Here is a 14,042-nt window from a genome sequence, read left to right on the forward strand (position 1 = left end):
GAAGGGAAAGGGACCTGTATGTGCCAAAATGTTTGTAGCAGCCCTGTTTGTAGTGGCTAGAAACTGGAAAATGAATGGATGCCCATCAATTGGAGAATGGCTGGGTAAATTGTGGTAGATGAAGGTTATGGAATATTATTGTTCTGTAAGAAATGACCAGCAGGATGAATACAGAGAGGACTGGCGAGACTTACATGAACTGATGCTAAGTGAAATGAGCAGAACCAGGAGATCATTATACACTTCAACAACGATATTGTATGAGGACATATTTTGATGGAAGTGGATTTCTTTGACAAAGAGACCTGAGTTTCAATTGATAAATGACGGACAAAAGCAGCTACACCCAAAGAAAGAACACTGGGAAACGAATGTGAACTGTCTGCATTTTTGTTTTTCTTCCCGGGTTATTTATACCTTCTGAATCCAATTCTCCCTATGCAACAAGAGAACTGTTCGGTTCTGCAAACATATATTGTATCTAGGATATACTGCAACATATCCAACATATAAAGGACTGCTTGCCATCTAGGGGATCTAGGGGAGGGGGTGGAGGGAGGGAGGGAAAAAAAATCGGAACAGAAACGAGTGTCAATATAAAGTAATTATTAAATAAAAATTTAAAAAAAAAAAAAAAAAGAAATCCACTTCCATCAGAATACATCCTCATACAATATCGTTGTTGAAGTATATAATGATCTCTTGGTTCTGCTCATTTCACTTAGCATCAGTTCATGTAAGTCTCTCCAAGCCTCTCTGTATTCATCCTGCTGGTCATTTCTCACAGAACAATAATATTCCATAACATTCATATACCACAATTTACCCGCCATTCTCCAATTGATGGGTATCCATTCAATTTCCAGTTTCTAGCCACTACAAACAGGGCTGCCACAAACATTTTGGCACATACAGGTCCTTTTCCCTTCTTTAGTATTTCTTTGGAATATAAGCCCAGAAGTAACACTGCTGGATCAAAGGGTATAGACAGTTTGATAACTTTTGGGGCATAATTCCAGATTGTTCTCCAGAATGGTTGGATTTGTTCACAACTCCACCAACAATGCATCAGTTTCCCAGTTTTCCCGCATCCCCTCCAACATTCATCATTATTTTTTCCTGCCATCTTAGCCAATCTGACAGGTGTGTAGTGGTATCTCAGAGTTGTCTTAATTTGCATTTCTCTGATCAATAGTAATTTGGAATACTCTTTCATATGTGTGGTAATAGTTTCAATTTCATCATCTGAAAATTGTCTGTTCATATCCTTTGACCATTTATCAATTGGAGAATGGCTTGATTTCTTATAAATTTGAGTCAGTTCTCTATATATTTTGGAAATGAGGCCTTTATCAGAACCTTTAACTGTAAAGATGTTTTCCCAGTTTGTTACTTCCCTTCTAATCTTGTTTCCATTAGTTTTGTTTGTACAAAGGCTTTTTAATTTGATATAATCAAAATTTTCTATTTTGTGATCAGTAATGGTCTCTAGTTCATCTTTGGTCACAAATTTCTTTCTCCTCCACAAGTCTGAGAGATAAACTATTCTATGTTCCTCTAATTTATTTATAATCTCGTTCTTTATGCCTAGGTCATGGACCCATTTTGATCTTATCTTGGTATATGGTGTTAAGTGTGGGTCCATGCCTAATTTCTGCCATACTAATTTCCAGTTATCCCAGCAGTTTTTATCAAATAATGACTTCTTATCCCAAAAGTTAGGATCTTTGGGTTTGTCAAACACTAGATTGCAATAGTTGACTATTCTGTCTTGTGAATCTAACCTTTTCCACTGATCAACTAATCTATTTCTTAGCCAATACCAAGTGACTGCTGCTTTATAATATAATTTTAGATCAGGTACAAGTAGGCCACCTTCATTTGATTTTTTTTTTCATTAATTCCCTTAAGATTCTCAACTTTTTATTGTTCCATATGAATTTTGTTGTTATTTTTTCTAGATCATTAAAATATTTTCTTGGACGTCTGATTGATATAGCACTAAATAGATAGATTAGTTTAGGGAGTATTGTCATCTTTATTACATTCGCTCGGTCTATCCAAGAGCACTTAATATTTTTCCAATTATTTAAGTCTGACTTTATTTGTGTGAAAACTTTTTTGTAATTTTGCTCATATAATTCCTCACTTTCCTTTGGTAGATAGATTCCCAAATATTTTATGCTATCAACAGTTATTTTGAATGGAATTTCTCTTTGTATCTCTTGCTGTTGGATTTTATTGGTGATGTATAAAAATGCTGAGGATTTATGGGGATTTATTTTGTATCCTGCTACTTTGCTAAAATTATGAATTATTTCTAATAGCTTTTTAGTAGAATCTCTGGGGTTCTCTAGGTATACCATCATATCATCTGCAAAGGGTGATAGTTTGGTTTCTTCATTGCCTACTCTAATTCCTTTAATCTCTTTCTTGACTCTTATTGCAGAGGCTAGTGTTTCTAATACAATATTGAATAATAATGGTGATAGTGGGCAACCTTACTTCACTCCAGATCTTACTGGGAAAGGTTCCAGTTTTTCCCCCATTGCATATGATGCTTACTGATGGTTTTAAATATATGCTCCTGACTATTTTAAGGAAAAGTCCGTTTATTCCTATGTTCTCAAGTGTTTTTATTAGGATTGGATGTTGGATTTTATCAAATGCTTTTTCTGCATCTATTGAGATGATCATATGGTTTTTGTTTGGTTGGTTATTGATATAGTTAATTATGCTAATAGTTTTCCTAATATTGAACCAGCCCTGCATTCCTGGTATAAATCCTATTTGGTCATAGTGTATTATCCTGGGGATGATTTTCTGTAATCTTTTTGCTAATATTTTATTTAAGATTTTAGTATCAATATTCATTAGGGAGATTGGTCTATAATTTTCTATCTCTGTTTTCAACCTACCTGGTTTAGGTATCAGTACCATGTCTGTGTCATAAAAGGAGTTTTGTAGGACTCCTTCAATCCCTATTTTTTCAAATAGTTTATTTAGCATTGGAGTTAATTGTTCTTTAAATGTTTGATAGAATTCACCTGTAAATCCATCTGGTCCTGGGGATTTTTTCTTAGGGAGTTGATTGATAGTTTGTTCTATTTCTTTTTCTGAGATGGGACTGTTTAGGATATTTACTTCTTCCTCTGTTAGTTTGGGCAAGCTATATTTTTGGAGGTATTCTATTTCATTTAAGTTGTCGAATTTATTGGCATAAAGTTGGGCAAAGTAACTCCTAATTATTGCTCTAATTTCCTCTTCATTAGGGGCGAGTTCTCCCTTTTCATTTTTAAGACTAATAATTTGATTTTCCTCTTTCCTTTTTTTAATCAGATTTACTAAGGGTTTGTCTATTTTGTTGTTTTTTTCATAGAACCAACTCTTAGTTTTATTAATCAATTCAATAGTTTTTTTACTTTCAATTTTATTGATCTCACCTTTTATTTTTAGAATTTCAAGTTTAGTGTTTGACTGGGGGTTTTTAATTTGTTCCTTTTCTAGCATTTTTAGTTGCAAGCCCAATTCACTGACCTTCTCTTTTTCTATTTTATACAAATAGGCCTCTAGAGATATGAAGTTTCCCCTTATTACCGCTTTGGCTGCATCCCATATATTTTGGTATGATGTCTCATTATTATCGTTTTTTGGGTGAAGTTATTAATTATGTCTATGATTTGCTGTTTCACCCAATCATTATTTAGTATGAGATTATTTAGTTTCCAATTATGTTTTGGTCTACTTTCCCCTGGCTTTTTGTTGAATGTAATTTTCATTGCATCGTGGTCTGAAAAGGATGCATTTACTATTTCTGCCTTACTGCATTTAAGTTTGAGCTTTTTATGTCCTAATATACAGTCAATTTTTGTATAGGTTCCATGAACTGCTGAAAAGAAAGTGTATTCCTTTCTGTCTCCATTACATTTTCTCCAGAGATCTATCATATCTAACTTTTCTAGTATTCTATTTACCTCTTTGACTTCTTTCTTATTTATTTTGTGGTTTGATTTATCTAATTCTGAGAGTGCAAGGTTAAGATCTCCTACTATTATAGTTTTACTGTCTATTTCTTCTTGCAGCTCTCTTAATTTCTCTTTTAAGAATTTAGATGCTACACTACTTGGTGCATATATGTTTAATATAGATACTTCTTCATTATTCATTCTACTCTTTAGCAAGATATAGTGCCCTTCCATATCTCTTTTAATTAGATCAATTTTTGCTTTAGCTTGATCTGAGATCAGGATGACTACCTCTGCTTTTTTGACTTCACCTGAAGCATAGTAGATTTTGCTCCAACCTTTTACCTTTAACCTGCATGTATCTCCCTGCTTCAGGTGTGTTTCCTGTAAACAACATACTGTAGGATTCTGTCTTTTAATCCATTCTGCTAACTGCTTCCTCTTTATGGGGGAGTTTACCCCGTTCACATTTATGGTTAAAATCACCAATTCTGTATTACTTGACATTTTGTTAACCCCTGTTTATGCTTTTCTCCCTTCTTTCCCCTTACTCCCCTTCCCAGTATTAAGCTTGTGAGCACCACTGGCTTCTCACAGCCCTCCCTTTTTAGTATCTCTTCCCCCGCCTTAGAGTTCCTCCCCCTATCATACCCCTTTTCCTCCCAGTTTCCATATTCCCTTCCACTTAGCTTATTCCTTTCCTTTTCACTTTTCCCATCTCACTTTTCAATGAGGTGGGAGAAGTTTCACCATAAATTGAATATGTCTAAAATTTTTCTCATAAAGCCAATTCTGAAGGCAGTAAGATACCCACTATATTCATCCCCCTCCATTCTTTCTCTCAGATATAATAGATTTCCTTTGCCTCTTCATGAAATGTATTACTCCCACTTTACCCTTTTTCTGGTACAATGTCCTTTCCACATCTAGTTTCTAGAACAAGGTATACATGTATTCTTTATACATCTTTATAGCAGAAATATAGTTCCCAAGATTAATCTTTATCTTTTTAGATTTCTCTTGAGTTCTATATTTGTAGATCAAACTTTTTGTGAAGTTCTGGCTTTTTCATCAAAAATAGGTGAAATTTGCTTACTTCGTTGAAGGTCCATCTTCTTCCCTGGAAGAAGCTGGGTAAGTTATTTTTGGTTGCATACCAAGTTCCTTAGCCTTTCAGAATATCATATTCCAGACTCTTCGATCCCTTAATGTGGATGCTGCTAGATCCTGGGTGATCCTTATTGTGGCTCCTTGATACTTGAATTGGGTTTTTCGAGCCGCTTGCAGTATTTTTTCCTTCATCTGGGGGTTCTGGCATTTGGCCACTATATTTCTTGGTGTTTTGATTTTAGGATCCCTTTCCGTAGGTGATCAAGGAATTCTTTCAATGTTTATTTTACCCTCTGTTTCTATGACTTCTGGGCAGTTCTCTTTGATAATTTCCTGGAAAATAGTGTCCAGGCTCTTTTTTTCATCATACTTTTCTGGGAGTCCAATGATTCTCAGATTGTCTCTCCTAGATCTGTTTTCCAGGTCTGTTGTTTCCCCAAAAAGGTATTTCACATTCTTTTCCATTGTTTGATTTTTTTGGATTTGCTTGACTAATTCTTCTTGTCTCCTTGAGTCATTCAATTGCATTTGTTCAATTCTGATTTTCAATGAAGTATTTTCTTCACTCACTTTTTAAATATCTTTTTCTAATTGTCCAATTGAGTTCTTTTGTTCTATGGAATTTTTTTTCCATTTCACTAATTTTGTTTTTTAGAGAGCTATTTTCTGTTTCCAGTTCACTAATCCTATTTTTCAAGGATTTTATTTCTTTATCCACTCTATCTTTAAATGAGTGAGATGACTTCTCCAGACTCTCTTGCCAAGCTTCCCTCTCCTTTTCCCATTTTTCGTCTAGCTCTCTTGTGAGAGCCTTTTTAATTTCTTCTATGAGGTTCATCTGTGCTGACGAACAGATGATCTCCTCCTTTGGGGATTCATCTGGAGACAGTCTGTTTTTAGTCTCCTCAGGGTTTAGAGTCTGCTCTCTATCTGTATAGAAGCTTTCAAGGGTTAAGGTCCTTTTCAATTTTTTGTTCATTTTGTCAGAGAAGAATCAAAGACAAACTAGCAAAAAGAAAAAAAGAAAAAACCCATAAATGGAGTCTGCTTTTTTGGGGGGAGGGGCTGGGTGGTGTTACCAAGCTTCCTCTACAGACTGCGGGGGCAGCAGTGAGGTACTAGCAGGATTGTGCAGCGCCTGCACTCTGAGACTCCGAGAGTGTGCTGAGACACTGTAGGGGAGGGGTAGCCAGGTCCCGAGAGACTCCAGCTGTTTGGGGTTGTATTCTTCACCCTCGGTGTTTTTAGCTTCTCTGCTGGGCTACTGACAATCCTGTAGCAAAGCTCCCCCTGCAGAGACAGCTGAGATCACACCCCACCCCCTCTCCAGTCTGCTTGGCTGTGAGCTGCTTCCTGTGCTTTCGCTGCCGCTGCCTGCCCTCAACCTGCGCCCGATCTAAAACCGTCCCTGCCCTCAAGCAAAAACAGACCTTTCCTGGCGAATTTCAAGGATGTCTTCTCTTGGTAACTATTTGTGGGTTTTTTTTTTTTTTCAGTCAAGCATTAATTCAGAGGCTTGTAATGAAATGGATTCTGAGAGAAAAACACGGAGCTTACACAGCTGTGTGCCTCCTCTCCACCATCTTGGCCAGAAGTCTCCCCACCTTTTATATCCTGTTAAAAATCCTAATCATGACCATGAAGTTAAATTTCTCCTATAAATCTGTCTATGGTCCAGACCATATTTGTTGCAACCCTTTGGGTCTGTCTGCCTCCTGATGTCTTTCCTTAATTGTTCCCCCATGCCTCATAGTGTCTTTCTTCTTATAGCTAGCTAACTCTTTAAGCCAGCTAAGGATACATCCCAATCTTATGGGAGCTAATAACTAATTATTAAAATCCCTTTCTTTGCTATGTACTCTCCCAACTCTTATTTCATATTTACCACCCTGATATCTATTGAATCCCTTCCTTTCGTCTATAACCTCTTTCAAATAAACTTACCTTTTGCCAAAGAAAATTCTTCACATAACTGAACTCCAACATTTGGTACTCTCCTAAATTTTATTATCTGGTGCCTACAAACCACATTATTTGATGCCTTCAGTACATCACTAAATGCTTCAGAGTAGAAATGTATGGAATAGAGAGAGAGAAGGTATGTATGAATGTATTAATTCTTTTTCTGTATTTTATTTTCATTATTTCTGTGTTTCCCCTATGACCTGTATAATATGTGCAGGCTCATATTTACTTGAGCCTTGGCCAGCTAGAAACATATTTACTTAACCTGAGCTGATGACATTTATTGGTATTTTACATTTATCGCTCTTTAGTCTATTAGCTGGACCACTGTCTGCTTGATTAAGCCTGAAGGCCTGATTTTCTGTTTCCTAGAAATCTGGAGATTTCAGGGAAACAGAAACCTTCCATTCTAATCTCTCCAAAGAGCAACAACCAATTAGATGCCTCCCCCTCCCCTTCTCAATGCTCTCTTACTAGTGATGTAATTTCTTGTATAAAAGCTATGTATCTACTACTTCTTTAGCCCTCCTACCGAGAGCTTTCTCTTTCTTATCTCTCAATGGGACGACTCATCCTCTGGAGGTTTTCAATAAACAACTTTTCTTCCTTCTACTGAATGATCTCTGAGTAGTCATTTTGGGTAAGGGTCTTTTAAATCCCTCATAGAAATAAAAGGTCAGATATGTGTCTTGGGAAGATTACTTTGGCAGCTATATGGTGGATGATTGGGAGAAGAGAGAGACCAAGAGAAGGGAGGCTTTTATAATAATGCAAGTGAGAATTAGTGAAAGCCTCTTGAACTGTAGTAATTAAATCATGAATGAAAATAAGCTGCAGAGTAATTTTTTGAGGCTTCCTGAAAGTAGAAAATGACAAATTCCAAGCAGGAAATAACCAAATTCATGCAATTATAGGGGAAAAAAAGAATCCTATATGCATTTTAGAACTGACATACATCTATATATCTACATATAGCTGACATATATAAAGCTGAAAGAAATGATTATTAATAACCAGTGATTTGGGGAGACCCAAAGTTCCCCTCTTTCCTTAAGATTCTGATTTCATGCAAATTAAGATAATTCTGAGCTACCACTACATAGCTGTCAGATTGGTTAAGATGACAGGAAAAGATAATGAGGAATGTTGGAGGGGATGCAGGGAAAACTGGGACACTGATGCATTATCGGTGGAGTTGTGAACAGATCCAACCATTCTGGAGAACAATTTGGAACTATGCTCAAAAAGTTATCAAACTGTGCATACCCTTTGATCCAGCAGTATTACTACTGACCTTATATCTCAAAGAGATTTTTAAAAAGGGAAAGGGACCCACATGTGCAAAAATGTTCGTGGCAGCCCTTTTTGTAGTGGCTAGAAACTAGAAATTGAATGGATGCCCATCAATTGGAGAATGATTGGGTAAATTGTGGTATTTGAATGTTATGGAATATTATTGTTCTGTAAAAAAATGACCAGCAGGAGTATTTCAGAGAGCTTGGAGTGACTTACATGAACTGATACTAAATAGAATGAGAAATGAGCAGAACCAGGAGATCATTATACACTTCAACAACAATACTATATGAGGATATATTCTGATGGAAGTGAATATCTTTGACTAAGAGAAGATTTAATTCAGTTCCAATTGACCAATGATGGACAGAACCATCTACATCCAGAGAAAGAACATTGGGAAATGAATGTGGACTACTTGCATTTTTGTTTTTCTTTCCCAGGTTATTTTTACCTTTCTGAATCTGATTTTTCTTGTGCAACCAAGAGAACTGTACAGATGTGTACACATATATTGTATTTAAGATACACTTTAATATATTTAACATGTATGAGACTGCTTGCCATCAGGGAGAGGGGGTGGTGGGAGGGAAGGGAAAAGTTGGAATAGAAGTGATTGCAAGGGACAATGTTGAAAAATTACCCATGCATATGTTTTGTCAATAAAAAGCTATAATTAAAAAAAAATAAGATCCTGATTTCAAAAGTCTAGATTCTGGAAAACCTCATGTTCCAAGTTCCTCTTGTTCCCTATGGCAGTTTTGAATGGTCTAATACAAGGGGTTAAGAAGAATCTGATGAGCAACCTGTACCTGTGTGATAATTAAATTATCTTATAGATTGTCACTTTTAAAATCTTTGTAACTTATTGTGAATCTCATAATATGACATTTTTGGAATAAATAATCCTTATGTAAAAAAATAATATGAAATGTTTGAAATAAATAGCTCTTTGTGAAAGATAATACTAAATCTTAAAACTATAAATTAAGGTTATGATATTATTTGAAAAAAAAATCCAGATGTGATAGAATTTGTTCTGGCCTCATTTTAAGTGAAATTATTATTATACTATTTGGATCAGAAAACTTGTTAGTAAGTTGAGTTATCCTAATTAATGGGATTTGTAATGTATTAAAGAAAAGTGCCTGACATTAATTTCATAATTCATAATTTAGAAATATTATTAGAGAATTTGTTCTTCTTTAATTCTTTTGGGTTATGGATTTAGTTGCTAAAAAACTGAAGTAAATGTTTACAAAAAATAAAAAATGGGGGCAGCTAGGTGAAGCACTGGATAAAGCACCAGCCCTGAAGACAGGAGGACCTAAATTCAAATCTGGCCTCAGACACTTAACATTTCCTAACCGTGTGACTCTGGGCAATCAACCTCAATTTGCTTCAGCAAAAAATAAGTAAATAAATGAAAAATTGGTAACATTAAGTTCTTGCTTTATTTTAAGATTTCAGGATGTAGCCCATACTTAGATTGAAGTAACTCCTTCTGTGAAAGCTCCAGAAGGTTTTTGCCCAGGGAAATTGACCACCCCTGCCAGCATTAAATCCAATTCTTTAAGTGTCTTGCCTTGACCAAAAGCAGCCATTCAACTTAGAATCTCATAATATTTTAGCCCAGCACACTTTAAGTTAACTTAACAATAACAATGATGAATTTAAACTGTTTGTAAAACTTTATATATGTTTGCTAGTATGTGCAGCTTAAAATTCCTGCGAGTATGGGAATTGGAAATTGGAATACTTTGAGGCAGTTTTTTATCTCAAAGACAAATAAAGGAGGCAGGGGATTGAAATTGAATTCAGCTCTTTAAGAAAGTGGAGGAAAAGGTTACAGGGATTTAGGAATTGTCTTTTAGTGGAGGAAAAGATGGGAGGAGAATATATGATTTATGGATAATAGTCTTTTTTTTTTTTCTTTTAGTATGTTGAGTACTAGGCATTGTAAATTAAAATGTTACCATTAGAAATTATAAATCTGGATTTGATTTGATTTAAACCAAAATCTGTCCTGCAGGAAATTTTAAAAAGAGTCTGTGTTCTCTTATCAGGATAATTATAGTAAATTAGAATCTAACACAAAAGACATTTGTTATTTGGCATTAAGAAATTTATTAGCTGTATGACCCCAAGTAAGTTACCTTTTTAAAAAGCACAGCCTACAATTCTGTAAGTGGCTAATATTAAATGCCCATCTCCCAGGGTTGTTGTGGGGATCACATGATTGTAGAGTATTTAACGCAGAACTTAACACAGGGCAAATGTTATATGAATGTTACCTATTTTTATCATTTCTTTAATTAGGCATAATTGTTTCATACTTGAAAACTTTCTTTTTGGAGTTTCATTCTCAGGTTTATTGTATTTTTAGATGAACCTTAAATAAGCTCTTTGAGAAAAAACATCAGCAATCAGCACATAATGGGAGTGATATCTGAGTATCTAAGGCTACTGAATATTTATCCCTGAGAATAAGGCAGAGAGGGACCTTGGAAAAGCTAAGGTTGGACTCTTCTTAATTAATTTTCCCATTTAAGAAATCTGTCTACCTGGTTCCATAAACTAGACAGCTTATAATGGTGTAGGCCTTGAGGACTAGTTTTAATGCTGTTATGAGCATCTCCTTGCTTCTAACTCTCATAGAAAATTTATATTATCTGGTTAAATAAAGTATGTTTGTTATGGATATACTGACTCTATTTAGTTATTGAAATGGACAAAGGATTGGCCTGCCCTCTCCTCCCTCAGTCTTAAATCAAAAGGCCTCCCAGAGAAATGTTTGCTCACCCAGATTAAAGGAGGTCTTTTGCTCTTCAAAGTGCCTGATCAACAATATTCCTCAAAGCATTCCATAAGGATAGTTGCCTAACCCTGATTTATATTCTATGTCTAACATCTGCCATTGTGCATTGTCCTTACATCCTGTAAACCCCCTATTTTCCCCCCTTGTAAGCAGAAAATCGAGTCACTGTTTATTTAATGTCAAATGTAACCACAAGGTTGAACAAGAATGTTTATAAGGGTGTGTGTCTCTATTTCTTTTTGAGAGGGAACCCTATCAGAGCTCCATCCTGGCCAGTAAATAAAACTCTCTCTAAAATATCAACACCTGGGCTGTCTTGAATTTTATTGCTGGGGCTATCTCACTTAGAGGTCCCATAGAGATAAGCCTTTGGCTCGGTCTGACGGCCAGTCCCTCTCCCTGGAAGGTGAAGGAGACTACAGATCCTAGTGGGTGGCCACCAAGAGCCCCGCCTCAGCCCCTAGTATCCAGTAATCTCTTTCTTCAGACCAGGAGAGTGAGACCCAAATTTTGAATTTCATCCAAAATTGGCATAGAGCATTCTAAAAGCCAGTTCTGGTTAATAAGATTTTGAGGGGCCCCTGCAGCTGCCTAACTATCCTGCAGCCGCCTGTCTGGTCTGGTGAGTACTCCTATATCTGTAGCAAATGTCTAAGCTGGATGCAGAGCTGAATGAGCTTGCTGACCTCCACGGGATGCCATTGTGACAGTCCTGAGTGTCTTAAGAAACATCTGGTTCTGGGTGCCAGTCGGCACAACTCTGGGTGCCCAGACAATAAAGTGTGTGTGTATATATATATATATATATATATATATATATATATATATATATATATATACATACATATATATATATGTATATATGTATATATATAACTATAAATGTGTATATATATAAATGTGTCCAGACACATCTGGTATGTGTTCTGTGTTCTGTGTGATTTGTCTGTCTGTTTTGTTGGTTGAAAAGCTCTGTTAAAATTTTTAAGAACAATGTTACAACTGTGATCTAACTTTTAATCTGTTGCACTTATTAATAAGCAAAAGCAACAGGATTTTAAAAAAATGTAAAAGGTGAAAATAGAACTCTGCATGTGTCTCTGTGTGTATGGTTGTTTTGCATTTTGTTCTGTGTTAAAAGTTAGCAAGCTTGTGAGAGATAAGAATTCAGTCTCTGTGTTGCAAGCTTAGAAAATAGGCTGAATTGTTTGAAGTGGAATTCATTCAGAGTAGTAATTCTTTCAAGAGTGACTCAGGTAAGGAAAGAAGTTTGAAAAATCTTTCTCTCTCTCTCTCTCTCTCTCTGGCTGACTGCAGTAGTTTTGTTGGGAAAAGGGAGAGAAGGGAGAGAAGGGAAGAAAATAAAAAACATAAGATTGAAAAGGATTTGAAAGTTTGGCAAGTTAAAAAAAAAAAAAAGAGCAGTGTGCTAACATTTAAAGAAAAGAAGTTCTTTGTGAAGGCAGAGAAATGCACTAAATGGGCTTGGAAGTTTAGAGAAGCTCTATTTGGATTCTGGAAGAGAAGAATGTTCAAGGTGACACAAACTTCTCTCCAGGAGCGGGGGTCTTGGGAAAAGCCCCTAGTCTGTTTTGCTGATTTAAAAGCTTTGTTAAGTTTTAAGAACAGATTAAGAAATTTGGAAATTGGTTATTTGAAAATTTGCTTGGAACTTTAAACTTTTTAACCTGTCATACTAATTTGTAAGTAAATGGAACTTGGCCATTTTAAACTAACAGGAACGTTTTTCCCTTAAAGCAGTTTTCAGAGCCCGCTAGAGTACAAGGCAATAAAACCTTATCTGATGGAAACTCAGGCTAGGAGAAAACATTTGATTAGGAATATTGGGATGATTCTGAAATCATGGGAAATATAATTTCGCTATTGCCTTTGCATGCTAGATTAGTTTATTCTAAGTATAAGATTTTGGATTTTGTTTGAATATTGATACCCTATTATTAAAGAGAAAGGGAAAGAACAATACAATTCAAACAGCCTGGGCTGGGCCATAAAAACTGCCTGGACAGATAAGACAGAGATGCTAATTGCTGTCAAACACTCAGGCAGTGGGAAAAAAAAACAACTTTTGTAAGAAGTTTGGTTTGATTCGGTTTACTTGTTAACATAAGTTATACTTTAAATCCAGTTCTACTGGACATGTGTTGGTTTTGTGAAGTTTTGAGCTATTCATTACATAGTGTGAATCTTATGGGTTTTGAAGGAAAAAGGAAAGAAGAATGCAGATGATTTATGAAGGATTGACTTGTAGGAGCAATTAAAGGTTTGCATGGTTTTAGGAAGAGAAAGGTTTTTGGCAGTAGAAAAGAAGAGGTAGGAGAAGGAGAAACGGTCTTTGCCTTCAGAGGTAAAGATTCAACTCACCCACCCTCCACTCCTTTCTGCTACTTTAGCAATGGAGTGTCTAGTTAGGAAAGTTGTTGGAGATTGTTGGGAAACTGGTAGATTTGGGAAGAAACTTGATATTGGGAGAAAATAAACTGATGGGCTAAATCTTGAGAAGGATCCCATGTAGGAAATTGAGTGGGAAACCTGAGGGAAGTTTTTGTCCAGGGGTACAGCAGTGGGAGAAGGGTGGCCACGTGGAATCCTTTCCTCCCCTCATCTCCTTAAGTGTGTTCCTGCCAGTTTTTTAATCAAGTTACTGCCAGTGCAGCAAATTATGATTTAAAGGGACAGACTTACTTTTAGATTAATTGATTGAATATTTGTTTCCTTGATACATAAAGGTTTTCTTGGTTAAGGAATATGGTCAAAAATGTGATCCATACTTTGGTAGGATTATTTCTAAAAGTTTAATGGCTATTTTTAAGACTCTTTCAGATTCTCTTATATGGTATTTGGACTTTTTGCATAAGTTTTAAATTGAT

The sequence above is a fragment of the Antechinus flavipes genome, chromosome 1, assembly GCF_016432865.1.
Source record: "Antechinus flavipes isolate AdamAnt ecotype Samford, QLD, Australia chromosome 1, AdamAnt_v2, whole genome shotgun sequence".
Classification (NCBI taxonomy): Eukaryota; Metazoa; Chordata; class Mammalia; order Dasyuromorphia; family Dasyuridae; genus Antechinus; species Antechinus flavipes.